General features: G+C 44.7%; 1 protein-coding gene across 2 annotated transcripts in view; it reads right to left on the bottom strand.

Annotated features, from left to right (window-relative positions):
- Positions 1-21,757, bottom strand: part of Oatp74D (Organic anion transporting polypeptide 74D) — an 86,364-nt gene that overhangs the window by 62,859 nt on the left and 1,748 nt on the right. For both annotated transcript variants that reach the window (XM_069120442.1, XM_069120444.1), the window contains exon 2: positions 20,858-20,894. The gene's annotated coding sequence lies outside the window, so the exon portion shown is untranslated. The remainder of the gene's footprint in view (positions 1-20,857; positions 20,895-21,757) is intronic.

Genomic DNA, 21,757 nt, shown 5'->3' with positions numbered 1-21,757 from the left:
CAGAGTGCAAACGAAGCTGATCAGAGGAGCAGAGCCGCCTGAGCTGAGATCGTGATCCGATCGTTTACTCGAAGGCTATCGCACGCGAATCGACTCTCCCGACACTCTTTGATCAACTTCCATTCCCGTTGCCTCTTCCAATAAATTCCCCCGTTTAAAGCGTGCCCCGACTAATCGACAAACAGACGAAAAGATTGGATTGCTGTTAGGCGAGTTTCAATGGCAACGCGTATGATTCAAAGTCGTGTCGTAAATTCGTGCAAACAACCGTACGAAATGATCCATGAATTACCAGTCCCCTTGAACGATACTGGGCGCAAGATTTGCATCGCAGACATTGCAGAATCGCCCTTAATTACCGCGACCTTTACGTACAACGCAGGGTGTACCACTGACCCTGGCTCGATGTATACGTTTCTCCCTTCCGAGAAGGCAATTATGCCTGAATTAGTAAATTAGCCGTCGCTTGCCATTCTGCATCGTTGAAACTGGATTGGAATCTCTACCTTCCACTCGCTCCGTTCTTCAACGTCAGTGTCGTGCCATCCGATTAACAGTAAACGCACGCAAACGACACATTTATGATTTTATCGTGTTTAAATTTTCCATTTAGGAAATTGCTACGGCAAGTGTTAGGATCCATCGGTGAAATTGTGTCGTTCTCTCCGTGAATGTATCCTCTGTCCAGGAACTCCTCCCGCGCCGTTCCTCCACGCTGCTTACAATTAGAATTTAACCTTAATTCGACATTGAAATGTGCATCCTGTCGGCTACATTTAAATGTATGAAAGTTTGCCGTTGTACGTATCGGACGTCGCTGGACGTTTCGTCGCAGACACCGAAACAGATTGAATAGACAAAATTCGATCGACCCCGTTTCGAAAGGCAGCCCCGCTGTTTTTACCGTGTGCCGCGCTATAATATCCGTTGTTGAAATCATTGTTGTCGATCGAGCGAGAAAAATCGAAATTCAATCGTATGCCGATAGGCTGCGGTTAGGTAACGCGTCTGGTGTGATTTGTAAAGGCACGACGAGACCCAGATAGCTCTCCTCGCCTATAGGCTGCGCCAAGAATCGGCCGGATATCGGTAAGAAGCGAGAAAACCTTCTCGACTTCTCGACGACGAAGTGTCGTACCTCTATCGATAAAGTTGTTCAACTAAAACTTCATAGACGCGAATTAAAGGAGACGCTTGGCAAATTGAATTTCGCATTCTAACGAGTATTCCAATGGCGGAGAGCCGACTTTCGAGAGATTCGAGTACCCTCGGCCAAGAGGCAGCCGGAAAGAACAAACAACTGGACGAAAGAGCGAAAGAGGCCGAGGAATCGTGCAAGGATTAAAGCTGTTTTACGCGGTTGTCGACAAATCGTTAGGTAGCGAACTTGTGACAGAGCCTGTAGCGTGACGCGGTTGGCCGGCTGTTTTCGCCTTGTTTTCGAATTTCTCGGTCGGTCGAACTCGCTGAATTATTGATGAGGCCGATTGGCTATGCCTCGACGTAAGGAATTCAGATATTATTCGGTCGAAGCCGTGGCCGCAGAGAGAGAAAGAGTGAGAAGGAGAGAGGAGGCAGGGGATAGAGGGAGAGAGAAAGAGAGAGCCACGAGATCTTAACGTCAATGTCGTCCATCTTGACCAAAGTCCAAACCAGGGCTACTGATTTCCGGACGAGATAGAGCGGCCTTGGCTGGTGACAGAAAACGCGGGAAACGAATGCGTCTCAAGGGAATTTCGGATGGAATCTTAATCGGCGCAGGGTATTTTAAGCTGAATTCCAGCGAATACGTTATAAAGCTCCGAGAATACTGTTTAACCTCCGACACGACACGAAAAGGGCGGTCGGAGATTTCACAGCGGTTGATAACGTCACGAAGAAACTTACGATATACATACTCGGACGATTAAAATCCAACTACGAAATAAAAGTGCAACGATTTGAAATATTATTTCTATAATCGCTAGCTCTATCTCTATATAAAAGCGTGCTTTTAGACGAAGAACGTTCTTTAAGACGGAATAAAAGCTCTCGTAGACGGGGAACATCCCCAGCGAAGCACATCGATCACAAGATCAGACCGATTCCTAGTCCGACTGGTCCTCCAGCTAGCGTTCAGTGGAAAGATGTAAAAGGCTGCTACGCCACCCTTCTGGCAGGAAGAGCAAGGGAGAAACAAGACGAAAAGGAAGAACGAAAAGAACTGGCTAGGGGGCGAGGGAGACCGGGACAGCGAAACGCGAAGAGGAGGAAGGATATAGGCGTGTATATAGAAAAGCGGTGCTGCGCCGTGGATAGAGCGACAGTCGACCTTGTCTCATGACGTCACCGACCGTCTAGACGAGATCCACCGCTTTCAATGTCCCCCATTCTCCCCCATTCTTGGATTAAATTCGAGAACTAAAAAACTCAAAACGAGCCACGATGGGCAACCCGATCCACCCGTTCACCGGATTCCCCGCATTAATTTCGACGACCTCGCCGCTGCTGCTGTGTTGCTCTCGCTCTCGCTCTCGCCTTCACCCTCGCCCTCGCCCTAGACCCTCTCGCCCCTCTGTGTCGTGCGTGTGCACGCTTTGCGTACACCTCCTTCGACCTTATCCTACTACGTCGTAGCGTCACGTTGTTCCACTGCCACGCTGAACGCTACTACGCCCTTGTCCTACCGGCTTCTGCGGACGCAGACAGCTTCTGCGTCTCTCGCTTAGCCGCTCGACCCTTTTCAGCCTCGCCCTTTGCACTCGTGCCAAGTCTACTCTCCAGTTCTTGTTCGTTCGTTTCCACCGTTTTACGTTCGACGATATCGACGAACACGAATCGTTGCCTTTCCCTTTTCATTCCCAGTGCTTCTTATTTATACGTTTCATTTAACGATAAGAATGACAGATTACCGGACACGCCGTACAAACTTCTTCGATTTGTATCGAGACACGGATAGAGCAGAGAGAAAAGGGGAACGCGATTCGAAGCGTATGAACGACGATGCGCGTAATGAGAGCAGGTGTGTGTCGCGTGGTAAGAGAAGAGTAGTAGTCGAAGAGCCTCGTGAGAGAGGGAAGAGCTTTGAAGATGCTGTTGCCAACGGTTGTAGAAGGACAAGCGAATCCCTCCTTCGCCTCGTAGGAACGTGTGCTTTCGTGGAGGTTAAAGTGGCGATCGATGTACGCACTCCTCGACCACACCCGTCGATGTTCCTCTCCTTTGGCTGGCTTGCCGAACTTGGAGGAATCGATACTTGTATCGCGTCATTGAATATCGAATAGGCGCGCGGATATGCTCGGGTAATATCACGGCAGACTTCGGACGAAACTTATCTAAACGCGATTAACGATCGATTTGCACTTACCTTCGACTGTATTTTTCGGATTATTTTATTTCCTATTGGATCTCGTAGCGAGAAGATAATAAATTAGGCCTTTTATCGGCAACGATAATTTCATGATAAATTGTTTTTAAATGAGGTTGAATTGTAAATGCGACGATTGTCACGTCGTTGGACGTCAGAACAATGATTGCCTAGTAACTCGACTTTCTCGTTAATAAATTAGCGTGAATTTAAACGAGCATCGTATTACAGACGCGTGGCCGATAGGCGTGGTACATACTTGTTCTGAATACAACATTTTTCGATATTAATACTCACTTTCCTTCGACCGATCAATGGCTTATGCAACACCCGATACGATTGCGGGACTGATTATTAACATAAAAGTGCATTGAACTGGGAAACAGTAAGAAAAACGACGTTCTCGTTCGTATCTTAATCAAGCATCTACGCGCAACCGCTAGCAAAGAAAGAATTTACCACGATGTTAAATCGAACGGTCCCGTTTAGAGGGAGACAGAACCTAAAACTGTATATATCACGTACGAAATAGCTGTTTGCACGACTGATGCGTCTCGTCAATTGGTTTTAAATCTCACGACGAGGTTTGCCCTTCGGGCTCCTCCAGCAGAGGTCACGGTTAAGGTCTGGCCTGCAGTGTCATATCATTTCGGACGGCCGTGTAGGTCACTACTTTTTAAACGAGACGATCACGTGCTTCAACGCTTTCAATTTTATGCACCGAAGCATCGTCGAGGTGACATCCTTGAAGCGTTGTTAATCTTTGCTCGCCCAAAGATATTCCATTTCGATTCCTCTAGGAACATCAACTTTCAATTAGTTCGCCTGTACCAAGCCGATACTCTTCGTTTAGCTAAAACGTTCCACAGGAAATTAGAAAATTTCAAATTCTCGTTACGTACAAATTCTCGAAACGTTACGTACGATAGAATTGCTAGCACTGTTCGCTGGTAACGTCGTTTGTTCAGCCCTGCGTGTCAAACTTCCGAAACGTGCCGACGTACCCGATACACGATCGGTGCATCAGTACCGGTTCTTTCGAGTAGATAGTTGGTGAAAAAGTACGGTCGACTGAAAGCCTTGATTTTAACAGGAGGCCAGACGGAAACAGGCTCGTCCGCGCAATTGCAGCCGCATCGGGCTCCACACACAAGGTTTATTCTTCGATCTGCTCCAGTAGGGGTCGCGGTTAAGGTCTTGCCGGCAGTGTCAGATTATTTTGGACGGGCATGTAGGTCAGCGCGAGCAGCCAGAGCGAACTATACGCTGGCGAGAGCACGTCTGGCCCGGACTCTCGCATATTAGCGGACCAGATTGAAACACAATCAATTTAATGAAGCGAATCATCCTGCCACGACGAGGGCCAAGGGCGAATCTCTTTAAAAGTCTGATTCACCTGTTTGCTCTGACCTCTCTTACTCTCGACTGTGACGTCCAACACCGAGAGAGGAGTCCTGACCCGGGAATGGGAAAGAAAGTTGCGAGACGAAAGAAAGCCAATCATCGATCGATTGATATCAACTGATTTAATGGTTCGTCCCTGTTAGGGACGGGACGCGGTGCAGCTTGCAGCCTGCCACTGACTACGTTCCGCCACCGAATTCTCCGTTTCGACGAGAGTACGAAAAACGGAGCAACGATAAATAGAAAAATATTGGAGAAAATATTCCATGGATGCGGCGGACAATCGTCGACTAAATTGATGTCAATGTATCGGCCATGATAAATACGATAGCGTCGATATTTTCCATCCTTCCAATTGACACTGTTTCACGCGTTTAAAAGAAAGGGTGACCGCCCACGCGTACGACCCAAAATTGGTTATCGGTATCGGGAACATTATTTGCATTCCAACGCGACTACTTCGCTGCGACACCCGGCTTGCCTCGTATCATCAATTGCGATCATGAGGCAACAAAAACCGAATGTATCATATAAAATGCCTTGTTTAAATGCGGCGCGTCCCGATTCCATTCCCCACAGCGATCTCGGCATTACGAAATCGTCTGGGACAGGAGCTGTCGAGTCTTTGTTGATAATTCACGAATCGATGAAACATCGGGCGTCGTCGTTTCGAAGAACGTGATCGTGGTCGATATTTTAAAAAGTTCGACCTCTGATCGTGCCACGATAAAGAATAAGTTCTGCTAAATCGTAAAAGAAAATAATGGGAACGTAGCGATTTACGTCCAAGTTGCTGAATAACTATGCGTCTACCTAACTTCGGATCGTCCAACTATCAAAATCCCTCGATTCATTGCAAACAAGCGATCGTCGTAAAGTTGTCTTAACGCGGGACGACTCCGGCTTAACCGATACATCCCATGGACAGCGCGCGGCGAAATTGACAAATACTACAATGAACATTGATTTAATAATACCAGCGAACGATTCCCCACTGGCAATTTCTAAATACGTTCTCCACGAGTTTCTCAAAAATAGCCGTCCCTCTCTGGAACTGCAAAAATACGCGAGCTACCACGGCACACGTGCATATTATCGCCGCTGCTACGTTGTTATGCTAAACGATTTATACGCCGATGATTTATGCGCTGCGATATATAACGTACTGATGCGCCATTACTTGTCAGATTAACGGGATACTTCGCACGGATTTACTCGTAACCCGCGCGTTACTTTTTGCAGAGCACGACGGATAGAAACACGCTGCTAACTATGTAGTAAAATAGCCGGGGACGCGCGAAGTACGAATCGTACACGGTCGCCACCCAGAACGACGGCTCACAATGGTGACAGTCCATAAAAGTCGAGTTTCGAGAAACGCACAGAGAGAAGATTTTAACCGTCGTTTTGCTTCGGGATCGGCACAGTGAGAAATCAAATTTTCGGCCGAATTTATCGCTAGTCGCTCGACGAAGAAGTATGACGTCAACTTGCGATCGACAGATACGAATTAAAGAAAAACAAGAAACAGCATTTAATCGTCGAGTTTCACGAGTAATCGACGTAACACCTGATCTTTCGTCGTAATTTATAGAAAATGCCAAACAGAAATTGATTCCTCGATCTGTGGATTGTCAAAGTGCACGACGAATATACCGAAAACTAACTCGACCAGTTAATTCTTGACCCAGTCCCAGACCCGTTTGCATATTTCATTCCCAGAAGCGAGTCGCAAATCAACAGCCGCAGGAAAAGAGAAGATCACGAGGCGAGACAGCGACGATCCCCTTTTCGTTCGTGGTAACGCGGACAAATGGCGCCGATACAAAGTCACCCGGCACACAAATACGATCCCAAGAAGCTCCACCTCGCGAGAAGCTATGAGGCTGGAATACGCCAAGTAACCAACTATTAGTAACCCAGACTTTAGTATTCCCGCGGTGTCGTCTCGTACGAGACTTCCTCATTCCAGAGTTGAGCTATTGCGAAGCTATCCTCCGCCCCCGCTACGCATCGCTTCTCTCTTCATTTTCTTCCTTCTTTCTCTTCTGCTTCGTTTCTTCCATCTTATTCTTATCCCTCGCCTTCTTCTTCTACTTTTTCTTCTTCCACTTCTGATGTTGTTGCCACTTCATCCACAGTCCAATCGCGTTACTCTAGCGATTACGTACACTCATCTCGAACGTTCTTCGCCATATTCACAGACTCGCTTTCCTCTTCGTAATTTTTCCATCTTTCGTCTCTGCCCACTTCTCCCCCGTTTCGACCATCTCGTTCGTACCCGCGTGACTTCCCTCCAACCCTGTTACACATCCTACGATCAATTCGACACGGAGAATACGCAATTTTGTTGTCGGCAAGCCTGTTCCCAGCAAAGCAAAGCTCGTGTAGGAGTCGGAAACACGTGTTACAGCATACAGGATACGTCGAGGAGTCACGATCCCGTAAATATCCAGCTGACAAAGTTCTTTCGAACGGAACAATTTCGCCAATCCACGGTTGATAGATGATATCGTAATCAAACGAATGTCCGCCGTGCCTATGGTCCCTGTGATTCTTCTTACGGCGGCGAAACGATTTTTCATCTTTCCTGTTGACGAACAGCGTTCTCTCTAACGTCTTAGCTAAGCAAATACCGGTTAACGAGATTGTCTTACCGAGGAACGGTCCCGTTAATCTTAAAAACACAATTCATTTCTCGCTAAAGCGCCACGAGAGAAGAGAGAAGTTCCAGGAAAATGAATCTAGGAACCGAAACCGATTCACAACCGGTCTTTTCGTCTTTCCTAGACGAAACTGCTAACAACAGTGGGGAAAACCTGTCGCGTTCGCGGCAACGTAAAACGACACGTGCGATCGAAAAATGGAAGGCCGATGCGCGTACCTATTATGCCCGATCGGTTGTGCCTTTTTTTTCTGTTATAAACCTGATCACGCCAGATCATGGTCGAGTAAAAGTAGGAATTTTTCAACGAAAGCAGGATACAACTGTTCCTTTCCACCTTAACGTTTAATTAGCTAATCCCCGCAACAAAAATGATCAACGGACTGCTACAAGTTGCTAAGAGAAACGACTTTCTCTTATTTTTAATATATTCTAAAAGCTTGATTGCGTAATGTTCATGGAAATTAAACGAAAGGACGTGTCAGAGAACGAAAATAGTTGTCGCGAGTAGCGTGCACGAGCGTGCTAAAGGAAAGGGTTGTCTCCCTCGTTTACGATTCACGTTATGCAACTGCATTAAGAAAATTGACGAGCCACGAATTAAACACGCGGTACGACTTTTTAAAATCTCGTTACATCGTCCAGATGATTTACAACGTTTGCCTCCTTCCTTTTTTTTCTTTTTTTTTTTTTTTTTGAAATATAAATCTCGAATTTCGACGAAGAAGAAACGAAATTTGTCAGTGACTTTGCCACGTTTTTGCCCACCCCCCTCCCGACTCTTTTTATCGTCGATGACGAAAGTCGACCCACTTAACTAAGTGAAAAAAAGTCGACAGGACACGCTCGCAGTGCGTGCAACGAAGTCACCAGCCGAAGGAAAAGTCAAAACCTTTCATTGTGATAATGATTCCCGATCGACGCGATACGATCTCGGAATCGAACGTTATTACGATGCTAATTTTATAGCAAATAAATGGTAGCCTTAACGTGGGATATTGAAATCAGTTGCAATGTAAAAAATTATTTAATCGTACCGAGCGGAAAATGGAAAGTAATACTCGTTAAACGTTACTAAGGTAAAACTGGCGTGGTGATCGAGAAAACAAATACGATTCTTTTTGCACGATAGAATCGGAGCAACTTTGTTCGGCTTTTTACTTGTTTCTCGAGAAGATCTCATCCCGATGAACAGAATATTCTTGCAACTTAACGATCGATATTACCAGCGAGGTTCGCTTTATCGCGGTGTGACGTGACGGGAGAAAGGAAGCGTGATCGGAGTAGAAATTACTTTAGATGGAAAGCAGCGGCCGAGGAGAGTGCTTTGAAAAGTTTTGCGAGGAACACCGACAGGGAAAGTGGATGAAAGTATTACGTGTTCGAAACCCCCCGTCCTGGGAAATAAATGGCCAGAGATTTACGGTTTCGCGCGTTCCTACCAGTCCCAACCGCGTCATAAACAACGCCCACTCTACGAATTTCATTTCCCCTGTAGACATTCCGCGAATCACATTGTAGCTCAACGTTAGAAATTTCCTACGCCAAACCTTTTCCCGAGTCGCGTGATATTTTCAGCATAAGGAGCAGATGCATCGTCGCAATGTATTTTTTATATCGCAATTGTGCGATATATAATAAAAATCGTGTGTACAATGGTTATCGTTGGTAAAAACGTAAATAGATCGGGAATACAAAAAGCGAATAAGAAAGCACAATTTGTAATATGCATAGTACCCATACGTCTTTCATTAGGAATGATAAATAACCTAGGGAGAGTTGATAAACCACCCCTATCGAACCAAAGCTCCTCGTCACCAAGCATCAGAAAATATAAATCAATCGATGGTTCTCGTTGTTAGCCATTCGAGTACCCTCAGCCATCGAAAGAGCATCTTTTCAAATCGCGAATAAATCATTCTCGGCAACGAGCATCGAGTAGCGTCCGACATTTACGAGTGCCACTGTAAATGCCATCGGCAAGAAGGAAAAGGGAATCGGTGCCACGAAATCCCGCACGATCTGTCCCGTGGCGCGCGTGTGACCGTGAATTCGCGAACCGAACCAGGTTATCGACAACACCGAGCGAGTTTTTCCTCGTGCAAACGGACAGATCGTAGCAGGAAAGACTCTCCTCCTTCTCCTCCTCCTCCGCCGCCGCCGCCGCCGCCGCAGCTCGTATCTCTCTTGTACTTCTCGATGTGCATCGCGTGTGGGAAGATGACAATGCACCGGTGGCCTCGCGCCCGATACGCCTTACGTGGTTACGCTCTCGCAGCCCCGGGGAATTCTCTCTGCACGAGCGTGTAACTCGCGCACGATCGTCTCTTTTCCTCTCCATCTAGCATCCTCGTTATTTTTCTCTCCTCTCTCTCTCTCTCTCTCACTCTCTCGTCTAACGATTCGCTAGCCGCGCATTGATATTCTAGCGCGGCCATCGCGTACGCCCCTGGCAAATGCCCAGTTATGCTCCTCTTTCTTCCTTTTCCTTTGCCCACGATTGCGAAGGACGAGATGATAGATCGATCAGTGTCTATTTCCACGCAGCCATCGACGCATCGATATCCGTGGAAAATCGGCTTCCAGAGAAACGGGGTGGTACACCCCGGCCGTTTCTCTACCTGCCACTTGACCACCGCTGACCGTAGGTGGAAAAGTTAATGATATCGTGGGCGGACGGTGTTCGTTGTGCTGGTCAAGACACCAGGCTCGTCCGCAAGGTCCGTTCATTGATCTTACTTTTAGCAATTTCGTCCGGAGTGCGAGCTGTTACGGAGGGGATATACGAGACTCTTTAACGGTGGTGTTTTTAGCACTTCTCTCAACTTCTTGCTCGGTTACTGCAAAAAGAATGCGACCGGTCGTGTGGAACGTAGAGCCTAGGAAGAAACAATTTGCCAAGGGTTACGGATTGCTCAATTGGTTAGACAGTCTGAACCGGTTAATGAAAGGCCAATGTTTGAGTTCTGGCCCATCTGATATTCGCTAATCGATAATTTCATTTATCCTTCGGTGCCAGTTCGGTTCCTTGAAATTTTTAAGCTAACCGAAAATCTATCTTTGAGAAGCACAAATTTCTTCAACGTGTGTCGTTCTACAGGTTATCGATTAAAGAAAAGTAAAGAACGAACAAACAGGCACACGCCTATCGTTCGACATGCCGCGCGTACACGTTCGTCGTATTGTTATTCGCGTGACGACCGCTACGGCTCTGGCAGATGCTCAGTTTTTCTATTAGACTCAACGTCAAACCTTAGGAATGTCTTCTGGCAGCAGATAGGCCTGCAAGCCACATTTCCATTCGCACATCTCGTAATATTCCAACGAACCATTGTGGCGCAAACGCGTACCACTAAAAATCTGTCTCTTCTCGTAGAGAAATCACTGGCACGTGAACGTTAACCCGCGGTGCCGTTACCACGGGTCCAAAATACGACTGAGAAACGCGAAGGAGTTCGTTAGCGCCTCGGTATTTCGCAAAAAGATACACGCGAATCACACTGGTAATTAGACGAACGCTGAGAACAATTTCGAGCAGTTTCTTCCACAGTTAGTGTGTCTAGATTGCCAACAGCAGTTTGGAAACAACTTTAACGAAGAGTATAGAAGAATGTACTGTACGGGAACGGTTTAATTTCCGGTTGAAAGAGAAGAATAGGAAAAAGAGGCGAAGCCTTTGTTTAAGGGAAGATATCGTCACGCCAATGGCCGCTATCTGGAACACGAAAATCGTGGGATATAACTGGGTCACACCACGTTTCATTCTCGTTTCGATGACGACGGCGACACAAGACGTTCTAAGTGGAAAATGAGCGAGTGCTCGCTACCGTTCATAAGGTTAAACGAGTGTGCTGCAAACAGTTCGCCGTGTGTAACATTGTTAACTATCCCGAGTAGGGAAGAATATAACCGTCGTCGAGTGAAAACGCGTTCATCATCCAGCGAACGGTGACTATCGTACGATAATTGCAGGTAATTGGATAATTTGTCGGAAATACAGCCGCGTGCATCGCACGATTGACGGGAACATCGTGCAACTAGGAAAAGTGAACGCGTAATTACGACAAAGAAGCATTATAGGCAAGAAGAATATCCACGAGACTCTAAGAATACCTATTACTCGATCCTATGCTCCGTGCACTTGCGTGTTAACGCGTTTCATGCCATGTGCGTCCACGTTTTTGGCGCGCGATAAATTTTCCATTCAACCCACTGACGTTTCGAGTGTATGCAAAAGCAGGAGATGACGTACACGTGACTGGAAGGGAAAATCGCGTTCACGGAACGTATTAACGAATTTCATCGTTCGAGATCGGACAATCGTTCATTTCTGCTTCTGCTATTTCGCGTCTTCCGAAACGGCACTAACCACAATACTTTTGAACCGCTGTCGCGAAAATTTCGCTATTAACGTTACGTAAAGCTATTCGTTTGGCGGCAGATATCCGCGAATGAATATTTATCATCCGGGTATCCATGTTACTATCTAAGGAGCGATTCATTCCCTTCGACAACTCTATAATTCATAAATGACACGACAATAAACCACGATGTTTGTTGCAATACGCGGTGTATCTCGTGGCAAAGAATGAGACGCTCGTTAAAGAGTCACACTCGACTCATTCATTAATCGCAGCTTATTTATCCTGCCTACTGATCGCCGCCAATCCACTTGCCATAATTTACCTATAACAATTACCTACATAATAATACGGATAAGGAAAAAGGAGGATAGGGTTGTCGTATAGTCTACTGGAAAGACTGAAAACGCGACTTCTTGGAAATGCTAATTATCTAATTTATAGACTTTGTACGCTCGCAGCACGTTCCAAGGATGACGGACCGAGGAAAACGTGGTCGTCGTGAAAGTCGACGAACGCCTACGAGATGCTGATTTAAATCGCGCCATCATTGCGCCTCTGCCAATCGTACACTGCGCGATAAAAGTCTCGGGCAAGGTGTGTTTCGTTAATCGTGATAAGCGAAGATGCGGGTAGATCACGATGCCTTTTACAGGTGGATGTGACAACAGGTGAACCTTGTATTGGAATAATTTATTCGAAAGAAATGAACCGTCGGTAGAGACTATGGTTCGGTAGCGCTTTCCTAACTGACCGTACATCTCACGCGTAATATCAATATTCCAAGAACTGACAGAAATGATCAATTAACGAAATAATATTCTGGCCAGCTAACGCGATACTACAGTACATGCGATTCGTTAACGCAACCGTATATACGCGTGTACTGTACGCAATTGGGGAACAAACGAAAGTAAAATTGGGTTTGGGATGAAAATTTCACTGCCTATTCGATCTTTGCTAATTTCATATTCATTGGATCGTAAACTTCGTATCTTATGCATCTTATATATCTCTCTGTAGTTTCTTGCCTCGATATTCGAAAAAAGAAGCATCGAACACGTTGTATCGATTTTCGACGCTGTTCGTTAATACAACGCAAAGGATGGATATTGAAAGATTTAGGTACAGTAGTTCGGCCCTGACCGTCCGATCGACGATAGAAATGTCTCCGGTGGCCGACAATGACCTTTGCATCGTTTCTACCTTTCTTTCTAACCGCCACGCTAATTACTCCACTGGATCGACGAGAAAAGCTACGAGGAAAAGAAAAAGAGACGAAGCAAACGACGAACCGATAACCGACGTGCTGCGAAAATTCTCTTTCCTTTATCCAATTTTAAAGTGGGTTACACAAACGGAACAGGCTCGACAGAGGAAATGTCTGGAGTTAGAAAAACGTCGAATGTAGGTTAATCGATTGCCAGGTGAAATTTGGCAATTCGCCTGATTAAAATTTGTTTCCGCCTGGAGATTTCTCCGCGTTCTTTAAATATTTCTTGATATTCAAACGAAACCAACTTTCTCGATCTTATGGTAATCCAGCTCCTTAAAATTCTAACGGGTCCACAGGAAATATTTACGGGAGACTCTTTCGAAGCGCTTACGATTTTCGTACTAAATTACACCGCAACAAGCACAAAGCAACCTCGTGGCTCGGTCCAGTTACTCGTCGTTCACAGTTCGTTAAAAGCAACGATCGATCGTGCGCCGAGATTGTTCAGCAGAATTCACCGTCATCGACCTGGTATTAAACGATCGCGATGACACAAAACGAGCAATGAACTTAATTAGAATGGAGTAACATCTAGCTGACGAAGTATCGAATCTCGCAACGGAACTGGAGCGTGTTTTCGCCAATTAACGATATTAATGAAGACATATTTGCCGTTTGCCGCGAAGCGCGAGCTCGCGCACCGACGCGAGATACAAGACTGATCGATAGGCGACATTCGTGCTACGCGATTTGCATATGTGTATATGCAAATTCCTAGGTAATACAGTCAATAGCACGTAATGTACGCGTTTCTGGCGTGGCGCGTTATAAATCTCGTCGCTGGCCGATATTCTTGAATGGCATGATCCGGATAAATGCACATGCATATTCGTCGATGCGATATTAGTTTCGGTTCCCGCGGCAAATAGCGAGCTACGAAACTCTGCGACGATATGTATAACCGCACCTGACAGAGATTAACTTTGTTCTTCCTTTTTTGGGCCATTCTCAGTCCGCTCGATTTTTTCCATCTTTTTTCTTTTTTTACTGTAATACAAGACAATGGTGAAAATCAATACTCGTCGGCTTTTTATACAAATAATAAACTTTAATTATTCGCTTAAAAATTAAACGACCGTACAGTCGCATTCGGCTAAATCGATACTGGGAAACGTAAAAAAAAGCGTCGATCCTTCGAACGAACTTATCGAGATACGAACGATTGAACCACAGTCGCTACTTCCTTCCATAAACGCGGCTGGTGGAAGTTCATCCCTGGTCAATCTCAAGCGATTATCTCATTTTCCAAGACACGGTCGTCAGGGTAACCGGCACCGTTGTCACAATCGACGAAGATGGAGTGGCGCCAAATGTCGTGGATGCAATTCTCAGAGAGTACCGGGTGAATGACAAGTAAATCAAGCGTATAATTGGAATTCAATTCGCACAGTGGCACAGATACACGGCATTAGAATTCCGCTTGCGGGCCTCGCCGTTGTACGCTAGCTGCTTGAGGCAAACACGCACGCGCGTGCACGCGCACAAACGCGTCGACTGCAAAGGCAAGGTGTAAACCGGCGATCCGTCTTGCAAGGTATCGCGAGGACGGTGATACGATACGCGAATCGCCGCCCCATTTCGAGAAGGAAAGTGCAGGAATGCGCTAATGAACAAGCAGAATCGGTCTGCGAGTAGGCGTAAGAATGCGATTCTACGATCGTAAATTACAGCTAGGGTACACGCGTTACTTGGCTACGGGATAGCGAGAACGAAAGCAAGTACCAGTGTTCTCTTGTTTCGATCGGACTCGATTCTACGAAGATTATTATCCTATTACGTTGTGATTAATCGATAAAACCCTTCGTCGTGCAAGAATTATTCTCAAGACGAAGAAATAAAACGGCCTGGTGTGACTGAAACGAGCTGTATGGTTCTTGCTAGAGTGAATCTGATACCAAACCTCTCGTAGGGAAAACCCGCACGCGACAAAATATTCGAACGCGAGACGAGCACAGTTTCTCGATTCAATTCTATCGCGAAACCTTCCGCGACGGCATTTTACATCTACGTGACTCGTATTGTTTCGCTTCCAAACACCCAGTAGACTCTCGATTGCACTCGACACTGAAACTCGCCGGGACAGAGGGCATAAATAGATAACTGCATCGGCCGCTCGAGAGGCTATCGCAATCCGAACTCAACGTGCCCTCGCTTTGTACGAGAATATCAAGCGTGAGCATGCTCCAATATCGCCTTCTTGCGCGTATTTCACCCACGTACCTAGCGCAAGAGCTTCCAAAAAAATAGAAATACGCGAAACGAGACCTCGCAATGTCGAATATTTCTTCGGCATTAAGGTACACCTTAGAAATATTCGCTTCTTTGAGACGTCAAGTAAAACGCCAGTTAGAAAATGGAAAAGGGAACGAGCTGCTGGAACGCAGAGGGCAAAATACGAACGACAAAAGGTAGAACAGCATGATGGCAAGATATCATTGGTAGGAAGGGTGCCGGTGGCGACAGTAGGGGGTGCACGGGACTAGAACCTAGAAGGTTAACAAAATCAATACCGGTGGGTGGTAGAGCTGGTGGTCGGCTTGCTGGGGGGCTAGGTCGGCCACTGACCTTTATCCAGGCCAACTGCATCATCCCCATTTCTACGCGCGCACGCACACAGCAGAGGTCGTCTATTTTCACGGTGAACCATTTTCGTCGGATGAAAACAATCCGACCATACATACGATCTCGTACAGTCGCCTACTATTATTCTGAATGTCTGAGTAGAAAGAGAGAAGGAGGAAGCCGGGTCCTGACCTTTCACGCTTGATGGAATCGCGACCATCGATCCTGCCAATAAACGCTTCCTCGACCGTGCTCTCATCCGAGTAACCCCTCTCTGGAACTCGCACCCCGGCAAACGACTGGTTTACCGACTGTCTTACGAAGAATTAAAAGCGACCAAGATGGTAATTCGTTTGGAACGAACAGAATATAAAGGGTGGACGGTGCGACTGGAAAAGCAATCGAGGGAAGGATATCGAAGAGAAAAGAGTACAAGTATAGAAGGCAGAAACGTTGTTTCAGTGAAATTCATTGCGCCTTCTCACGACGCGCACGAACGAAATGCTGCTCTTTAACACGAATCAGTGACACCGATAAGCGGTGCATTTAATCAGCGTTTTAGTCGCCGACCTTAAAATGCCAGAGAAATATTCGTTGTATCGGATTTATCGCTTTCGTCCGTGTCTCCCTTCGGTGAAACAGCCTAGCAACTGGCTCGATCTAACGTTCTTTTAACACCTAAATCGCATCGAATAGCTGATGCACGTTTCTCTGCGTTATCGAACGACCAGATCGCTCGCTTACAAATTCCAGCGATTAGCCTAGTTAGGCGGGAGGAAAATAGCAAGTGGAATAACGCGTATCTGCGTCGTCAATCTGAAAATAACGAGAGCACGAAGGGCTGTTTTAGATCTTACGAGTTGCTCTGAAACGGCCCAATGGGATATCTTTCGTCACGCGAAGTGCCACGAAAATACACGATTCTGCATGTTCCACGTTTAAAATTCGATCCGTCCACTTTCATTACCAAGTGAATACGTTCGCTCCGAGCAGTTAAAAGTTTGCGATAAAACAAGATTCACGATGGAACATAGATCTCGAGAATCGTATGCTTTAGCGTCTGAGATATTCTACGTAACACGCGCAGAAGCGTTTTCAGAAAATGTTAAAGGACGTCCACGATGCGTGCAGCTGCCGCGTATATATTCACGTTTAAGACGAATCATTAGACCACGTCGTTCCATGGAACAAAGTTGGCGCGTATCTTGTACAAGTTCCGCTAAACATCGCCTTTAACTATCAGCAAATGCTAGGCGGAACTGAACTTCTATGAACCGAATTGAAGCGCCGAAGTAAAAGTTCATCTCGCCTATGTATAGATTATTCAAAATTTCTAATCCTAACCGAGAAACTTGATAATCGAGATTATTATTAATTCTATCACAATGCCATCTTCTCGACCTGCGATGTATGCAATACGGAATACAATACGTAAGAAATTCGATCGATTATCCGAGTCGATAATCGGTCAAATTGTTCGCGTACTATCGTATCACGCGATCTTGTAACTTGGAAGACTCGACTCTATAAATCTCGTATATAAAATCGTTGCAAGAAGATAGAAACTATCATTACACATCATTAGACCGATCGAGTAATGCCGAGTCATAAAACATCAGTGTTCGTATCAGCGTTTCGATAAACGATCCAACGTTTTAAAGACAAAACGAAACTAACAAGATTTTATGTGCGAGAGGGACTATAAAATATAAAAGTCGGCTACCTGAACGCGACTCAATTGGACAAAGAGAGACAGAGAGAGAGAGAGAAACGGCCGGTTGAAACAAGAGACGACGCATTAGCATTTTTACTAGCGAGAATTAGCATGCTACACGTTAGTGACTAGCGATGCCGCGATTTAGGCCAATGAACGTCGACGCCGGCGTCGATGATGGCGGTCGTCCTTGCCAAGCAATGTTATCCTGTCGGCAACTCAACCATCCGTCCACATGACCCGCTTTTTTCTAGGATGTGGGACGAACTACTAACGCTCTCCTCTCCGCTGCTCTCTCTTTCATTTAGAAATCCACGCATGCAAGAACGCCGCTTCATTGACAGATTTCACGGCAAGCCGATCGCGATGCTTCATCGTTGCCCGATCCGCTGCGTAGATCATGGGGTTTGGCGCAAACTATGTGCGATGTATGAATGCTAGTAATGATGTAATCGAATACGATTCGCGCATACGAAATTACCTCGCAACCGACCGATGCGGTAATATGAATTTAGAAGAGAAGATACGAGGCGAGGCAGGGAATTTGTAACTTTCCATTTGCTCGATAATTTTGCTACTGTTAACGTAACAGATAACGCAAAGGGGAGTGTAAAATAAGCGATGGACGATAATGATACAGAAACGATACCTAGTTGATGGCGATTCACAACTATTTAAATTCAATAATTCAATACGTTGAACTGCGGATGATCGTGTAGTATTATATTGTCCAAAGTCCAAACAAAGTCTGAAAAAGAATGGAAACTATAGAATCTGTATTTTAAAGTGCAGTATCACCTAAAGCCAATGACTAATTACGACGAACAAATTTACAGAATCGAACGAAGAACGTCTGGGCTTAAGCAGTTTTAATTTGCCTCGCAACCGAAGATTACAGTGTCATTCAATGTCTCTGACGAAGCATTTTTCACGGTCTAACAACGTCTGATCGGGTACTCTCCATTGCTAGACCTGACCTCGAACGAAACGATACGCAGAATCGAGAGAATCGAACGATACATGATTAAACTACGCGGCCAGATCTACGCTACGTATAAGCAGAAAGGTTCAGTGAACGGGACATCGTTCTACAATAACGATAAGGGCTTTGCATATGCAGTACCATCGCGTGGCTGTTAATAGAATAGGGTGACGGAGGGTCTTGTTCTACGTCGATGGAACAAATGAAAAGAAATGACGGCCAAGATGAAGATAAATGGTTCGCGGTACTAGACTCGATCTCCTAAAAGTAACAGAGGCAAATCAGCAGAACGAATCAAACGTCTCGACGCGTCACTTCACAACATGTAAAGTTCATAACGCACGAGCGACGACCTCGTTCTGCTTCGCGTAGCGTGTTTCGTTCGTAATTTCACTCGTTCTTTTCCCTATCGCGCCAATGATTGCTCGATAATTAATATTAATTCCAAACTTCGTCGTGTCGACTATCATTTGCTTGACAAACGTCGACTCTGCAATTCTCTTTTAAGCGAGGTCGTTGATGTTAAACAATGTTAGAGTAATTTAAGCGTGCATGTGTGTTTGTGAGACTCGTCTGGAATTTTGATACATATAATTAATTGACAACGTGGAAGATTAGAAAATGGAGGTTTGTCGTGATGGAAAGCGTGGTCGTGTTCACACGGAAGATCGACTGGCATTCCCGACGGCCGTTTGGTTAACCTACGCGGAATTGTCGATTAGCCAATTCCCGCCGATGCAAATGACGCGGGATCGTACGACCGCCACTTCCGACGTATTATGTAGATATTCACGAGGCGAACGGAAATTTTGGTGTAGAAAGCTTCGCGTCCGTTCCAACCCGTCTCGCCTTCGAATATTTTGCGTTTCAAATCGCAACCGTGATTCATTCTACGCGAGTAGAACGCCCCTCTAAGCCTCTACCAGAAACTTCGTGGAATTCTTGAATTTTTATAACGCGCGCCGGCCAATGCGGACTTCCGTGAACCGATAGATCGGAACGTGAACAGCATTATACACGAGCTAATCGGACATCGAGTAATGCATTGGCACTGTTCTCTGCTTTAGCGTAGTTTTCTAGAAATTACACAAATAATGTACAACTCGCGATGTATACAAAGAGAAACGTACGACAAGAGGTCATCTTTTCCTTCGCCTTCCACGAAGTTAACCATATTTTCATCTTCAAAGTGGATTCTCTCGTGAAACTAACAGTACGTCGACGATAGACACGGATTCATCTCGAGTCCTGCACGCGTTATAAGGATAAGTGAACGCCGGCTGTTGAACGTGTATGTGTAAATACATGAGTCTCCACACGCATACTGCAATGAGATCGCATTGATTCCGCCGAGATAGGACACACGGTGGTAAATGAAACCGCGAGTCCAGGACTGGACGAGTTCAACTGGCAATTAGATCGGACAATAACCTTCTATCAACGAAGCTAAGGGTTTCAACTAAATTGCAACACGTTTACGCTCGACGCGGTGGACGGAGTAATCGTCTAACGGCGATCGATGGAATAATTTCGAATTTCGTGTTCCAGAAACAATGTACATCGATAGTAGGACAGATTGAAACGGTGTTGAAAGAGAAACGCGACGACGCGTTTAACACGCGTTCATCAGTTAATTACGCGAAAAAATAGTTAAGTTACTTTCCGCATGCAACCGACCAAGCCACTAATTAGGCATAACAGCATGCAATGGAAACACGACACGTGACTTGTGTGTGCGTGTACCGGCACATTTGTTTTCTACGTACCGTTCTTTTACTCACCATTTCGGAGCAAAAGGTTAAGGCTATTCGTAAGCCTCCGAGAATTGTTAACAAAATAGCAGTGATAAAGAAACATAAAGCGAATAATACAAGTTTAAAATACAATAAAACGTAAAACATTATTATTTAGAATATATAATAGATAACGTGAGAAATTGAAATTTAAAAAGAAAAAGTTTTGTTTTAAGTTCTAAGTACGTTTTATATATTTATCATAAGGTGCGAATGTCCAAATGCTAATGAACGGTAGTACATATCTCTGTTTTGCTGCTCTGAATTTCAATTTATGAGATATTCTCACTCTCATGTTGCTCGTTCGCTTTCCGATGTTGCCAGATTCTTACAGAATTCTAAATACATAGGCCGAATTTTTCTCTAATATATATTGCTATTTCATATTTAAGCAATATAACCTCGTGCATTTCGTACATTGTCTATACGAGGTACACAATTTTTAATTTACTGTCTAACAACCTGTTGAACAACCTGTTTAAGAAAGATTAGGAATCAGTACATTTGAATTAATTTTCTCATTGATGGCACAATTATATGATTAATGATTAGTTTTCTTGAATCTTTAAAAATATCGTCGGCGTTTTACTAACGTTTGCTTCACGACCTATCCTATAGAATTACGGTTTAACCCGACATCACTTCGCATATTAAGGTATAACCTATGTTCGAAACGTATAACGCAAGGCCATAGTATAACCCTAACGAATAATCTAAAGTTACAAAGTAGTATGGAAGGAAAGTCGAGACTCACCACATTGCTTTTCTCCAACGACGGACGGATGCTCCGGCTGCAATTAAAAAAAGAAATGGTTTTGTTAAAGTACGATGCAATACGAGTAACACCGCAAGTAATATTTTTAAATTGCAATACGATGCAATACGAGTAACTACAAATAATATTTTCAAATTACCGCCATCTATCTATTGACGCCATCTACAGTACTATTTTTCAAGAGAACGTTATTCTTCAAATAAAGTAATATGATTCTATACGATTCTTAGATATACATACAGAATTCTTAGATATCAACCATTCTTGTCGTATCAAACAAGTCATAAACAAGTTATTCAGTTAGATTGTTAGATCACAATTCCCTACCTGAGAAACTCTCATATATTTTGTTACTACGTACAAAATTAATATTCAATTAGAATTGCAAAACAATGAATAGTCTTTTTAATTCGAAAACTTACATCTTAATCTTAATCGTAAATCCTTTGATCAAAGGTATATACCTATAATTCAAGTATGTTTCTCACTACCTTTTAACGTCATGCAATAAAACGCGTTACAACCTTGTGCTGTTGTATAGATTAGACATTGTCGATGAAAAATCGCTTTCACGTATTTCAAAGCATGTAACAAATCGTATTGTTACGAACACTCGTGTACAAAACACTCCGATTGGTTATATTTAACAATCTGCAAAAGCTCAATAATTTCGCCTTCCACTTTTCAATTTAACCACGGATATATTACAGACATTAAAAATTTCTAATGTATAGTTAAGGTTTCACAACCCACTTCTAGGATTTACGCAAGACGCGACATCTATGATCTACAGGATTGCATACAAAGCTTAAACCTCTTAAGGCACCATTTTTTTGATCATCTTACTTTAAACAGTTTAATGCTTGACGGTTTCAAAAA

This window comes from Bombus flavifrons, chromosome 9, assembly GCF_040668555.2.
Source record: "Bombus flavifrons isolate JBK064 chromosome 9, iyBomFlav1_principal, whole genome shotgun sequence".
Taxonomy (NCBI): domain Eukaryota; kingdom Metazoa; phylum Arthropoda; class Insecta; order Hymenoptera; family Apidae; genus Bombus; species Bombus flavifrons.
Note: the sequence above shows the minus strand (reverse complement) of the source record. Positions and strands in the feature narration are given on the sequence as shown.